Source organism: Schistocerca nitens, chromosome 2 (assembly GCF_023898315.1).
Source record: "Schistocerca nitens isolate TAMUIC-IGC-003100 chromosome 2, iqSchNite1.1, whole genome shotgun sequence".
In the NCBI taxonomy this organism is placed as follows: domain Eukaryota; kingdom Metazoa; phylum Arthropoda; class Insecta; order Orthoptera; family Acrididae; genus Schistocerca; species Schistocerca nitens.
In genome coordinates this window covers 392,734,500-392,749,376 of record NC_064615.1, presented here as the reverse complement: position 1 = coordinate 392,749,376, position 14,877 = coordinate 392,734,500, and the positions used below count along the sequence as shown (strand labels likewise).

Here is a 14,877-nt window from a genome sequence, read left to right as displayed (position 1 = left end):
TACTGGATTTGATGAAAGTGAGCATTTCATGAGTAAATTACACTTAGTTATACTCGGCTGTAGGATTAGTAAAGAAATAAAGGCTTTATATCGGAGATGTTAAGAGGTCACAAATTAAAAGGCACAGCCTTCGAGAAGTTCTATATTTGAAATTAATTCTTCTAGTTACTCCGCAGCAATTACACAATACAGTATTATTTTGAGTAGGATTCTCATGGGAATTCCAGGTTAGGAAATGGGTAAATTTGTCCTAAATTATGCACTGTAATGTAGATGAATGTTTTATCTTGATATTCCTCCAAGCAATCTGAGTCATGTGCAGTTTCAGTCACGTCCGTAGTGGTAAGTGCATAGTAATGGACCCTTTGCCGCCAGTACTTGTCAGTGAAGTGTAGCCAAACAATATTGCCTAATAGCATATATTGCAAAGCATGTGGTGTGAGAAACAGGAGGGAAGGCTAACTGAATCGATGTGACACGGTAGGGAGTTTTACGAGAGGTACGACTGCATTTCACGAAGGAAATCTCGCGTGTGACGCACAACGATTGGCTATACGGACGTGTTATAACATTTCAGGGGACCCGAAGCAGGCCGGACCTTCTGTGACGAGACAAATGTGATCACAAAGTTTTGTAATATGACGCACAGTAAACACGAGTGGCAGATTTCAAGCGAAAGGGTGGTTTCCTTGTGGATACACATTCGCGGTGTGACCCCGGCAAGTGACAGCCTGTCTGGACTCGTCTCGATGAACACGGTGGAGACTGAGACCTCGCAGGTAGTGACAAGTAGGGAGTCGGCGCCCGGAGGCTGCTGGTAGTGATCGCCGTGGCGACCACGGTGTCGGAGGCGCGCGGCCGCGGCCGGCTGCCCGGCTGGTACTCGCAGCACGGCGCGGGCTACGGGGGCGGCGGCGGCGGCCAGGATGACGACGACGACGACGGCTTCCTGGCGGCGGCGGCGGTGGCAGGCCGGCCGCGCGCCGCGGTCGTCGTCGTCAGCATGGACGGGGACGCGCCCGCCTCCGCCGTGCTCAAGAAGAGCCACGGCGTGCCCGACGCGGAGGCAGCAGCCAGGGGCGGAGACGGCGCCGGAAGCAAGGACGACGGCGGCGGCGGCGGCGGCGGCGGCGGCGGCGGTGGCTGCTGCTCGTGTTGCTGCTGTTGCTGCTGCTGCAAGCCACGAGCAGGTAAGCGCGCACCACGCTGTCCTGCTTCCTGTGCTGTGTTAATAATCTGAAAAACCTATGTCGAACCAATCTGTTAATTAAGCACTCCGTCTGCAGGCCACAAGTGGCCCATCGCGACCATCCGACCGCCGTGTCATCCTCAGTTTAGGATGCGGATAGGAGGGGCGTGTGGTCAGCACACCACTCTCCCGGTCGTTAATGACTGTTTTCTTTGATAGGAGCCCCTACTAGTCGGTCGAGTAGCACCTCAGTTGGCATCATGACGCTGAGTGCACCCCGAAAAATGGCAACAGCGCATGGCGGCTGGATGGTCACCCATCCAAGTGCCGGCCACGCCCGGCAGCGCTCAACTCCGGTGATCCCACGGGAACCGGTGTATCCACTGCGGAAAGGCCGTTGCCACAATTTGTTAATACCTAATAGTAAATAAGAGCAAAAAGCGAGACACTGGTCCTCCTCCACGTGGCAGCGATGAGCAACATCGATGGCGGCCGGAAGTTAACTATGTTGCAGCCACTCACGATGGCCAAAAGACCAGCAAACATTGTAAGCTATATCATAAAAGTATTTTTTTGTGATAAAAAAGGACCAGCCATATAACCACATGCAGCTGGTCCCCCAACTAGTTTAATGGGAAAAGAAGTCCTGCTCCCAGCTATCAACAAGGCGCAGCATGTGTATCTAGTCTTTTCTGTCGATCTTCCTCTTTCAAAAAAATTACATAGCCAACTGGTAATAGGGGATTCCATATTTTTAGATTTCCAGAAGGCTTTCGACACCGTTCCTCAAACGCGTCTTCTAATCAAACTGCGTGCCTATGGAGTATCGGCACAGTTGGGCGACTGGATTTGTGATTTCCTGTCAGAAAGGTCACAGTTCGTAGTAATAGACGGAAAGTCTTCGAGTAAAACAGAAGTAATATCCGGCGTCCCACAAGGAACAGTTATAGGCCTTCTATTGTTCCTGATACATATTAACGACATAGGAGACATTCTAAGTAGCCGTCTTAGACTGTTTGCAGATGAGGCTGTCATTTACCGTCTTGTACAGTCATCAGATGATCAAAACGACTTGCAAATGATTTAGATAAGATATCCGTATGGCGCGAAAAGTGGCAATTGACCCTGAATAAAGAAAAGTGCGAAGTTATTCACATGAGTACTAAAAGAAATCGGCTAAATTTCGATTACACGATAATTCACACAAATCTGAGGGCTGTAAATTCGACTAAATACTTAGGGAGTACAATTACAAATAACCTAAATTGGAACGATCACATAGATAATATTGTGGGTAGAGCAAACCAAAGACTGCGATTCATTGGCAGAACACTTAGAAGGTCCACAGGTCTACCAAGAGACGGCTTACACTACGCTTTTCCGCCCTATTCTGGAGTACTGCTGTGCGGTGTGGGATCCGCATCAGGTGGGACTGACGGATGACATCGAAAAAGTACAAGAAAGGGCAGCTCGTTTTGTATTATCGCGATGTAGGGGAGATAGTGTCAGAGACATGATACGTGAATTGGAGTGGCAATCATTAAAACAAAGGCGTTTTTCGTTGCGACGGGATCTGCTCATGAAATTTCAATCACTAGTTTTCTCCTCCGGTTGCGAAAACATTCTGTTGGCACCCACCTACATAGGGAAAAATGATCATCACGACAAAATAAGAGAAATCAAGGCTCGCACGTAAAAATTTAAGTGCTCATTTTTCCCGCGTGCCGTTCGAGAGTGGAACGGTAGAAAGACACCATGAGGGCGGTTCATTGAACCCTATGCCCGGCACTTTATTGTGAATAGCAGAGTAATCACGTACATGTAGATGTAGATTATCTTCTGTTCTTGAGTTGCGACAACAATCAAGAAAGCATTTCAGTGGGGCATTTAGCGGTTAGAACAACCTAAAGTTATCAATAGTCTGTCTAAATTAAATGGTCAAGCAGTTAGCCGGCCCGCACGGAGGGGGAGGGGGGGGAGGCAGGGGGATGGGGTTTGGCTCGAGGAGCAGGTGTCACTCCCCGCCCCCGACATGTTTGGGCTTATACTAGATACTAGTAACAAAATGCTTTCTTCGTGTTGTTCATTCTTGATAATGATTTAAAGTCAAGTGAAAGGAGTTTCAGGAGCAAAGAAGTTGGTGAAAAAGAGCAGAGGAAGAACTCCTGTAAAGCAAAGTAGATGGTGAACAGTTTCATAACATTACTAAATCTTTGTTTGCGTAAAGATTTCTGTGTAGCTCAAAATAGATCTTCCAAGGATAGGGTTGAGTTAATTAGGTTCCTTTTCCCCCAGTATCATTGCCATACTTAGCAGTACAAGGAAAATTTAGGCGCAATATGGCTACCTCTGGGCTACTTCGGAACCGAAGAGAATAGACTCAAGGTTAATATTTTTGTTCGAAAACCTGTGTCAAGTAAATAAATGCCTTTCACGTAGAAAACATTCGAACACAACACTGCTTCAAATATTTAGTGACCTTTCTGTATCTACCTGTAGTTGTGAGTAAAGTTTAAACAGCCTGAGTCGACTGAAAAATTACTTGCACTCTACAAAAGAAAGAAGCCAGCCTGATTAGACTGGCACAGCTGTCCATTATCCAACATGTTAATGTGAACCCAAACGTTATAATTTACATTTTCACTCAATCCCTTCTACGAATTGTTCTTACTTTGCAATCCTCTGATAGTTTCTTCCAATTTTTCGGGGTATCTACTTTTCTACTGAACGCTGTGTGAGACTGACGTTGCAGTGATACCGCTGTAAATTACGGAAATATTTATCCACTACCTGTGCGGAAATTTGATCTGTCAACACTTTTGTGGTTCATTTATAGTGAAAGAAAACAGCAATTCAGGTCTTGTCCGTCTGTCTGATCTATTAAAAGGTTTTTCGAATCTGTAGTTACAATGAAATACCTGAAAAAAGTCACACTAGGTAAAACTAGTTGTCCGATTTCCCTCCGCTCCTCCCCCCCCCCCCTGCATCCCACACAGGAAGTAATCGTGTGTGCGGCCCTGGCGGTCGCAATATTCCTGTTGTGTTATCAACATAAGTGATTTTTATTATAAACGAATAAAGGATAACGTAACCAATCACTAAATATTAACGTCTTTTTATTTTCGTTTTATTTTTTACGTTCATTTCGTAAGCTTCATTGCCATCGTTGGTTTCCCAGGAGCAATGCATCTGTACTAAGTACCTGATATGGCACCTGTTCATGGAGTGAAGTATCGAAAAGCAGTGTAATAATAAAAAATTAAAAAATAAATATAAATTATAAAGTTTAGTGACTAATTCCTTTGTGGTTTTCATATACTTTTTAAATCTGAAGGGAATGTCATTGAAGGGCATGTTCACATTACTGAAATATAGCTTGTTATTGACCTGATTGACTTGAAGTTAGCCTCGTTGCCTTCTTTTCACAGTATGTCTTAGGTCTCCAGGTTTGTCTGCGCAAAGAAATCTAGTATTTGAACAGCATCTTATCGAGTTGATTATTTGCTTAATATCAAATAAAATAGTTTATTCTTGAGGCTTCTGTGTCCATAAAATCGTAGACAACTGGTTCGCAAGATATGTTTCACAAACGTTTCCACGTGATTCATTTTTCCGCAACTAAACATTACTATCTTATACAACCGTCTTTCCAATCCTCCATCATGCAACCACTCCTCCCGCCAGGTGCCAACAAGACCAAGCACAAAGATAGCATTTGAGACATACAGGATTAAATGATTTACGTAGTTGGCAAAAATATTGTTCCGATTAACTGATACAAAATTTAGCATAACTTGGTACAATAGATTTAGAGATTTTCATATTAAAACTTCAAATAACATCCTGATAAAAAATATCCTCATAAAATGTAAATAGTTATGCACAAAATAATACATTTTAGTTAACGCAGTTTTGTACCAACTTTTCTACGTAGCAATGAAATCATAGGTACCCAGTGGTATCAGTCTCTTCAAAATGGGTATTAGGCTTGATTACATCACAATGCACAGTGCGTTTGACTATTATAGGTACAAATGAATGGTGCTGGTAGCGGACAGTGAAACAAGCAATAATCTTCATAAACATAGGCCCAGAAACAATTGGTTTCCCCGATACGGCATATTACGACTGAGTACGTGAACACCTTAAAACAGACCATTTGGATAATGTTCTTACGGTGAAAGGATGTGTAAACATGAAGTAACTTAAATTGATAACATGCTCTCGCCGTTGAAGAACTACAAATTAGTCTGTATTTCGTCAATGTCGGATTGTAATATGGAAATTGCGACTGTTTATGACAAACAAGACAAATCAAAGCAATTATCTGCGTCAGTCAGTTTCATTTTATTCCACAACGTATTTTGTGGGGCTATATCCCCATCTTAATATGATTGGTTCAAATGGCTCGGAGCACTATGGGACTTAACATCTATGGTCATCAGCGCCCTAGAACTTAGAACTACTTAAACCTAACTAACCTAAGGACATCACTCAACACCCAGTCATCACGAGGCAGAGAAAATCCCTGACCCCGCCGGGAATCGAACCCGGGAACCCGGGCGTGGGAAGCGAGAACGCTACCGCACGACAACGAGCTGCGGACATCATCTTATTATGAATCAAAGGTTTAAATCAGTATTTCTTTTCCTGGATATGGTTACTGTGAGTCACTTGTTATAAAATAACAATGAAGTCATACGTTATTAAGAACTACGAAATTATCTACACAAAGTCCCAGTAAAAGCACAGTGCAGGTCGTTATACGTAAAAATTTCTATCGCTGAATGCCACACGTAAACACCAAACAGAAATACATCAAGGGTACTGGTATAGAAAAGAATACCTTCTATGCTTGTAAGACCTCTGATTTGTTTTTTGTTTTATGTTTATGCGATATTCGCTAATACAAATGACATCAGCGCGCTCTTTGCCGGGTCATACAGCATTATGATTGAAAGTGACATAATAATAAGTAGTAATAAGTATTGAAGTCGAGCGTAAGGCAGACAGCTGACTACATCCTAGGAAAAGAAATGCTGATGTAACCCATTGATTCTCCTGAAGACGAGGGTGTAGGCCTTAGAAGCGCTTCGTGAAAGAAACTAAAACTAACTGACACAGTTAGTTGTTTTAATTTGTCTTTTAAAATACTGCTTTCTAAGAGGAAAACAGGAATAATTACCAATGTTACCAGCAATAGTAAGTCAGTCGCTGTTGGAACATTGATTGTTCTTCCTGTTTTAATTGTCGTCCGACAAAATTTACTTCAACTGAATTTTGCAACATACTAATTGAATTGCAGTAGTTCAAAAGTGAAAAGCCTTTGCATGCTACAAATTAAGTTTTCTTCATTGTCACCCAGACGCGTTTCGCCTTAGTTACAAGCTATCTTCAGTGGATGTCATGAAATAATACACTATTTTTTTTCCTTTGCACATGAAGGTTTTATTTGCACCTTTGATTGTGGCACCATACACAATCACTAACCCGACTCCAGGGAGGTAGGGTCTCCTTCCCTATACCTCCATTGGGGTAATTCCTGTGTGACGCGTCCACGTCGCGGGGGTGGGCAACCTACACTTCAGTAGGCCGGAGTGCTAGGATGGCTGAGTTCAGGCAGGGACCCAATCCCTCTTAATGGCAGCGACGGCGGAGAAGGAAGACTGCAGAACGGCGTAGCTGGCAGATGAGGCAACTCTCCTTTCTGGGGATTAAATGAGCAGAGAACCACAGCCTTGTGGTGTTGGAGAAACTCCAAAGGCTAAGGGAGACAACCCCAACAGAAAATCCTTTCTTGCGTTAGGCCTAGCAAGCCAGTAAGAAAGTCCGCATATATTGCTTTCAAAACACAGACGAGCCTCGGAACGAACCACTCAGAATTTGACCCCACTGCTTCTTCAGGTACTGGTGCGAATGACGGGAGACTTGATGATATTCATCAGTACAAGAAGATGAAACCAACTGGACTAAAAAATAACCTAAATATTGGCAGCCTTAATACATTAACCCTCAATGGAAAAATGGAAGGAATGACAGATGTACTAACAGAGAGAAAGTTAGATATATTGGGATTAAGCGAAACAAAGTGAAAGGGAAAAGGTAAGAAGAATTTGAGAGGAGGAGGAATACTGTACTGGACTGGAATAACAGGTTTGGAAGAAATGGCGTGGCAGTGATGGTGAATAAGAATGTACAAAGCTGTATTGAAAGTGTGAGATATATATCATACATGATCATAACCTTAAACCTGAGATTCCAAAAAGAAACACTAAAAGTAATCCAGATTTATGCACCTCAAGTGGGATGTAGCGAAGAAGGGAAGATGGACTATGAAAATGAGTTAGAAAACCTTATAGAGAGTGCTAATATAGTGATGGTAGATTTTAATGCACAGGTAGGCAAAGACAGACAGGGATTCAGCAAGTGTTGGGATGTTTTGGATATGGAGGCAGAAATGAAGAAGGGGAAAGACTCCTGTATTTGTGCCAGAGGAATGGAATGAAAAAAACAGCTGGTTTATGAAGAGAGAAAGTCATGTTATCACCAGATACAGTTGGGATGGAAGAACCAGGAGAGTAATTGATTGTATTCTAGTAGATAGGGCATGAGGAGAGGAAGTAACAAATGTGAAGGTAATTTGAAGTGTGAGAGCAGATGGAGATCATAGATTACTGGTGGGACAATGGAAAATGAATCAGTATGTGAAAAATAGAAAACAGAAGAAAGTGATGAGGATACAGGATTGGAAACTGAAGGGGAGTGAAAGTGCTGAGAATTACAGAGAATTAATCACACAAAAATTTCCAAAAGGCGTTTTCTGCAATGTAGAAAAAGAATGGAATTTATTCAAAGACAGTTTAGTCGAAGCAGCACAAAAAGTATGTGGTAGAACATCTAGAAAGGAAAAAGTAAGACAGACAAGTTGGTGGGATGATACCACAATGGAAGCAGTTAGAAGAAAAAATGGAGCTTGGAGAAAGCGGTGGAAAACTAAAAATGACGAAGACCATAAAAGATATATAGAGGAAAAGAAGAGGTGCAAAGAAATAGTAGAAACAGCAAAGAAAAAGGCATGGGAAGAGTTTACAAAAAAACGTGAAGAAGATGTGAAGATCAATACGAAAATGTTCTATAAAATGATGAAAATTAAAAGGAAGGCTTCTGAAGTACCAGTAAAGATGGAAACAGAGGACGTTACCGTGATTGAAGATCCAGGAAATATAAATATCTCTGGAAAGAACATTTTAAGAAACTGTTAAACGCTGAGGAGCAGGAGAAATTGAGAGAAGTTGGGAAGCAGAATTAGGACAAATTACACTGGAAGAAATGGAAATATCTGTGAAAAAATTGAATGGGGGAAAGCCCCAGGACTTGATGAAGTATAAGTGGCCCTGATAAGAGCAGCAGGTCCAGAGGGATTGCAGTGGCTGTATAGAGTACTATCAAGCGTGTGGAGAAATAGTACAATACCTGACGACTGGAGAAGACATTGTTCCCATCTTCAAGAAAGGCAATAAAAGAGTTTGTAAAAACTACAGAGAAATAACCCTTATGAGTCTAACAGCCAAGATTTTTGAAAGAATTGTACTAAATCGAATAAGTGAAAAGATAGAAAAGGAGCTGAGTGAAGAACAGCATGGGTTTAGGAAAGGAAGAAGCACGATCGACCTGATATTTTCTATTCGTCAACTGATGGAAGAAAGTTGGGAGTATAACAAAAGGGTGATAACGGTTTTTATAGACATAGGAAAGGCATATGACTCAGTTAACAGGGAAAGACTCTGGGAAGAAATGAAGAATATAGATATAGAAGATGGATACATTTATGTAATAAAGAAAATGTACAGAGGACACAATTGTAGAATTAGAACACCACTGGAGAACTCTGAATACTTCGAAATAAGACAAGGACTTAAGCAAGGAAGTATTCTATCCCCTGCACTTTTTAATGTGCAGGAATGAATAGGGCAGTTAAAGATATAGTAAAAGGAAACGACAAAAAGATGATTTTTGCAGATGATATGGTAATATGGGGTGATATAGAGGTAGATGTACAGTTTCTACTTGATGTGTGGAAGGAAATAATGAAAAGGTATGGATTAAAAATAAATAAAGATAAGAGTGAAGTAATGGTATTTGGAAGAGAGAAAGAGATCAACGGAAATATTACCTTGAATGGAGAATCCATCAAAGAGGTAGAACGTTTCACTTATTTAGGGAGTGAAATATCTAGGAATGGAAGAATAACCAACGAAATTAATAGGAGGTTACAGAAGAGAGGTAATTTCTATCAACCAATAAAACATCTGATTTGGAATAAGGAAGTTTCAGAAAAAGAAAATCTCCTTATGTATAAGAATTATTACTTCCCTCTTGTCAGCTATGGTGGAGAAACATGGACAATGACAGAAAGGGACTGGAGCAGACTGAAAGCATGGGAAATGAAATTTCTCAGAGCAGTTAAGGGAAAAACAAGAATGGACAGAGTAAAGAATGTAGAGATAGAAAGGACAAACAAGAAGGTATGAGAGAACAAATTGAAAAAAAGAGATTAAGATAGTATGGGCATGTTAAAAGAATGCGTGGGCAGAGACTCCCCAAAATTATGGAAGCACTAAAGATGGATGGGAAAAGATCCAGAGGGCGCCCAAGAACACAGTGGAAAATGGGAGTGAGAATATCAGTGGAAAGGAGAGGCGTGACCTGGCAGCAAGTGGAGGAAGAAAAGTGGTGGGATGACCGAGCCAAATGGAGAGGACTCGTCAGCCCCCAGACTCGGCAGCAGCTGGAGCGGGATCCGGATATAGATAGAAAGCTTTTATTTGCACATCTAAGTTGTGGACATAATACAGTTCATTGAGGCTTTTATAATGAAATAGGAAAGTACTTACAAAAAATGGCTCCGAGCACTATGCGACTTAACTTCTGAGGTCAACAGTCGCCTAGAACTCAGAACTACTTCAACCTAACTAACCTAAGGACATCACACACATCCATGACCGAGGCAGGATGTGAACCTGCGACCGTAGCGGACGCTCGGCTCCAGACTGTAGCGCCTAGAACCGCACGGCCCCTAAGCCGGCGGAGAGTACTTACAGATCAACGTCTAATTCAATATTTGAAAGCCAGAAAGTTTTCTTTTATGTGGCACTTGACAGTACTCACTAATCGGACGTCCAAAATACAAATTACGATTTCATTTATACCTTATATTAACATAATGTCAGGCAAAACAGCAACGGTTTTCATAAAAAATATATTCTTTTAAAATAAATCAAGTTTATGCAGAAAATTGGGAATTTTAATGCAATATGTGGACAAAACCTTAAAACGGTTCTTCAGTTGGAAATAAGAAATGTGCTTTGTGATAATAAGCTAAAAACGAGAAGTTATACAACGTTAAAAAAGAATCAACGAAATTAAGTGCGGAAGAAGAAGAAAGTAGCAATGGATAAACATAGATACTAAAGTAGACAGCAAAGTGTATGGCAAGTATGACGAAGTCAAATCTAAAGAACAAAATTTCAGATTGAATAAGGAAGCTACGAAAGAGAACACGAGAGTAAACAGTAATAGGAACATGATAGTATGTCAATAAATAAAATATACAACCAACCGGTTTGCACAAGTTTATGTATAATCCATGACTAGGTTTCAGTACCGCTAAGCGTATCCGCAAGAATTTTGTGAACTCCTCAGACATTTAAAGGTTCATCTGAAGTTTTTAAATTATGGGTTAATTTTTTTGTAGATTGTTATTCGTGGAAAAAACAACCTTACACCCGTGTTTCTTGACGCTGAATCCTATATGATACATTACTTAAGTGAAGTATCGAAATACATTTTCCTCTATATCCAACCCAATTCAGACAGTTAACTAGAATAGTAATTTTTATTAGTTTTCGCTTCGAAAATGTTTTCCACTAATCAGGGTTCATAACCTTTATGAAAGGCAAACCGGTAGGGCATTTAACATAAGATATAAGGAACACATGCTTCTATTTTCTTGGAGCATTTGTTACCATCTGGATACAGTCCAAAACGAGTAGAGGAAATGACGATTCTACATAGAGAGAAGAAATGGTTGAACTTGACGTCTTGGAAGAACTTGAGGTCTTTAGACATACGGCCAGTTACGACTGCCTCATCTTAAATGAACAACTACAGTTAACAAACAAAAGCTTCTTTAACGACTTTAAGCCATTTCTCGCAATTATATGATGTTTTGGTTCACGTTTCCGTTCACTAACATACCGAAAACGTTGTTTCTCTCTTTCCTTTACGGACTCTGTACCTCGTTATTAATAGCACGGAAGACGGCGATATTCTATTTTGCAGAATCCTGTACGCTACATTACCTAAGTAAGAATTTGAAATTTATTTTCCTTTATCCTTATTCGCATTCATAATTGTTTTATTCATTTTATGCTACTTTCTATCGGAGTCATTTTTATTAAAAAAATTATTGTATTCCTTCTCTATGTTTTATACATCTTTATTTTATATTATAAGTAGTTTCCTCTGTTTATAACATCTAAATATATTACTGATCTATTTTTTTTTGTAATAGTCGCGTATTCTATATGCCTGAGCATTTATCACGCTACTAGCGCCCAGTAAGTGGCGTGCTCTACATCACGTTTACCTGGCGCCACAGCTGATTGCTACACTTGTCATCCTATACAGATCCCTCAACTACCACGGACGTTACTCCTTGATATCTTAATGTGGTCTATAATCCTGTCGCTCCCTCTTGTCAAAGTTTTCCACGCTTTCCCGTTCTGGGCAATTCTGCAGAGGACCTCATCATTTCTTATCAGTCCACCTAATTTTCAATATCCTTCTACAACACCACGTCCCAAACCCTTTTCGATTCTCTCCTTTTATAATTCCCACACTGTCCACGATTCAAGTTCGTATAGCACTCCAAACGTACATTGTCAGAAATTTCTCCCTCAAACGAAGTCGGACCTTTGATACTAGTAGACTTCTTTTGGCAAAGAACGCTCTCTTTGTGCTATTCTGTTTTTTATATCTTTCTTGCTTTGTCCGTCATGTGCTATTTTGTTTCTAAGGTGAGAGAATTCCTTCACTTTTAGTATTAGTTGTCCAAAACTGTAATGGCAACCATCTTTATCGCTAGTCTCATTCCTGTTACACTTCATTATTGTCGCTTTTCTTCAGTTTACGTTAAATGCATAGTGTGTGTCATTATAACATTCGATATTAAATGAGGCTCTAATGTCTGTGTTGTTAAGAACGGGGCATTCTTCTTCCTAACAACACAAGCACTGAAATATCATATTTATCCGCCAGTATCCGACAACGAGTGAAATTAAAATGTCCTCATCTGTACGGGAATTACATAATGTCTCGCCTGTATGGGAATTGCATAATGTCTATATGAGTACTGGTTGTGAAGCACGAACGACGGCATGTGGCAGTTTGCGTCTGACCGTGAGATGTCCACCAATAGACAAAGAGGTTAAAGCGACCGTTCGCGTGAGCAGCAAATTCCTATTCTAGTTCCGGTCCGGCACAAATTTTTACTGTCAGTTTTCATAACGTTCATTCCATTCAACAGGTTCTGCAGCTTTTCTTAACTTTCACAGAGGATAACGAAATCATGAGCGAAGCTCATCAGTGATACGTTTTCACCCTGAAATTTAATCCGACAGGTGAACCTTTCCTTTAACTTCGTCACTGCTTCTTCAATGCATAGATTGAACAATGGGGAAGACAGACAGCATCCCTGTCTTACAACCTTCGTGATTCGATCACTTCGTTCCGTTCTTCCATTCTTACTTTGCTTTTTGCTTCTTTTTTGTGTTCTTTACTTTTAGCATACACCCATTTTCCTGAAAATTCTGGACATCATGGACTATTTTACATTGATGAATGGTTTTTCTGTGAACGTGTCTTCATTTTTTTAAGTCTTTCTTCGATTACCAAGCGCAACGTGATAACTCCCTCTCTTGCGCCTTTACCTTTCCGAAAGCCAAACTGATCATCATCTAACAAATCCACGATTTTCTTTTCCACTCTTCTGTGTATTAATTTTAATAGCAAATTACATGAATGAACCCATAAGCTGGTTGTACAATAGTTCTCGCACTTACACGCATTCGCTAAGCATAATGGTAGGTCTCCAGACGCATAGAATCTACAAAATAACTTGAGTAGTCATTTGGCTGCCGCTTCCCCAATAATTTTAGAAACTGCGAATCAATATTATGTATAACTTCCGCCATATTTCATCGGCAGTCTTTGAAAGCTCTATTATACTCTCCCTGAAACTGCGTCCCCTACCTCTTAGGTATCGACTCCCCTTTCTTAGTTTATCTCGTCATCTGACAGTACTGCCCCTCATAGACGCCTCTTTCCACCTATCCGCTCTGTTCTCTACGTTTAACAGTGCAAATGCTCCTGTGCTTTTCATCTTGACACCTTTGATGTTAATTTTACCTAAGGCTGATCTGACGTATGCTGAAACTGTCCTTCAGACGACCATGTCTTTGTCGATTTCTTAACGCGTTGCTGCAGCCTTTTCGCTTTAGATTTCCTGCATTTGCTGCTTATTTCATTCGTAATTCACTTATACTACTGTGTACTTCTCTTTTGCTGAGCATTTTTGTAGTTCCTTCTTTATCGATCATCTGAAGTATATCTTCTGTTATCGAAGGTTTCTTCGCAGTACCTTCTTTGTGCCTATGCTTATCTGTCCAGCTTCTGCGATTGTCCGTTTGAGAGATATCTCACTCCCCTTCAACTGAAGTGCTTTTTCTAGTCGTTGTAGCAAATCTTTATTCCACTATACATCAGTGACCTTCTTCTTTGCCACCTCATTCTTCTGGGCGATTCTCTTAAAATTCACTCTGTTGTGCATCATTATGACTGAGTATTTGCTTCCCCTGGGTACGCCTTATAATCAGTGTCTCATTACAGAATCTGTCTGACCATGGCGTGATCCAGCTGGAACCTTCCCGTGTCTCTAGGCCTTTTCCAAGAATACCTCCTTTTGTTCTGATTATTGAACAGTATATTCGCTACTACTAGTGGAATCTTATTGCAGAAATCAATAAGTCTTTCTCCTTTCTCATTCCTACTAACGAGCGCATATTCCCCAGTAACCTATTACAGCGTTCTAGTCACTCATGACTATTAGGTTTTCATCTCCCTTTATATACTGAGTTACACTTTCACTACCCTGAAATATTTCTTTCTGTATTATCGAATTTATACTTGAACTATTTATTGTTGTTGACATTGGCTTGCTGTTAATTCTGATGAATATAATCCTATCACTGAACTGTTCGCAGTAACTCACTCTATACCTTACAAAAAGTTCCCTCAGAAAGGGTGCCAAACGGAAAAACTTTTTAATAACCAATTCCATTTTCCAGCTAGGCTGATACTGACTCAATAACATTTACATCACGATCATCTCATTTCGAGACTGCGCCATTGTCAAGTGCTTCTCCTATTGTTGTGATTTTATACCGTCACCTTGTACAGCTGTATACAAATGTATGTCATTTTATCCGCATCCACATCTACATGGTTACTCTGCAATTCATACTTAAGTGCCTGGCAGAGGGTTAAACGAACCATTTTCATACTCTCACTTCTGTACCATTCCACTCTCGAATGACGCGTGGGAAAAAGGAACATCTAAATCTTTCTGT

General features: G+C 40.7%; 1 long non-coding RNA gene across 1 annotated transcript in view; it reads left to right on the top strand.

Annotated features, from left to right (window-relative positions):
- The first annotated feature begins 1,080 nt into the window (after positions 1-1,080).
- Positions 1,081-14,877, top strand: part of LOC126234420 (uncharacterized) — a 391,031-nt gene continuing 377,234 nt past the window's right edge. Inside the window, exon 1 of the long non-coding RNA XR_007544721.1 lies at positions 1,081-1,190. This is a non-coding gene — a long non-coding RNA (uncharacterized LOC126234420). The remainder of the gene's footprint in view (positions 1,191-14,877) is intronic.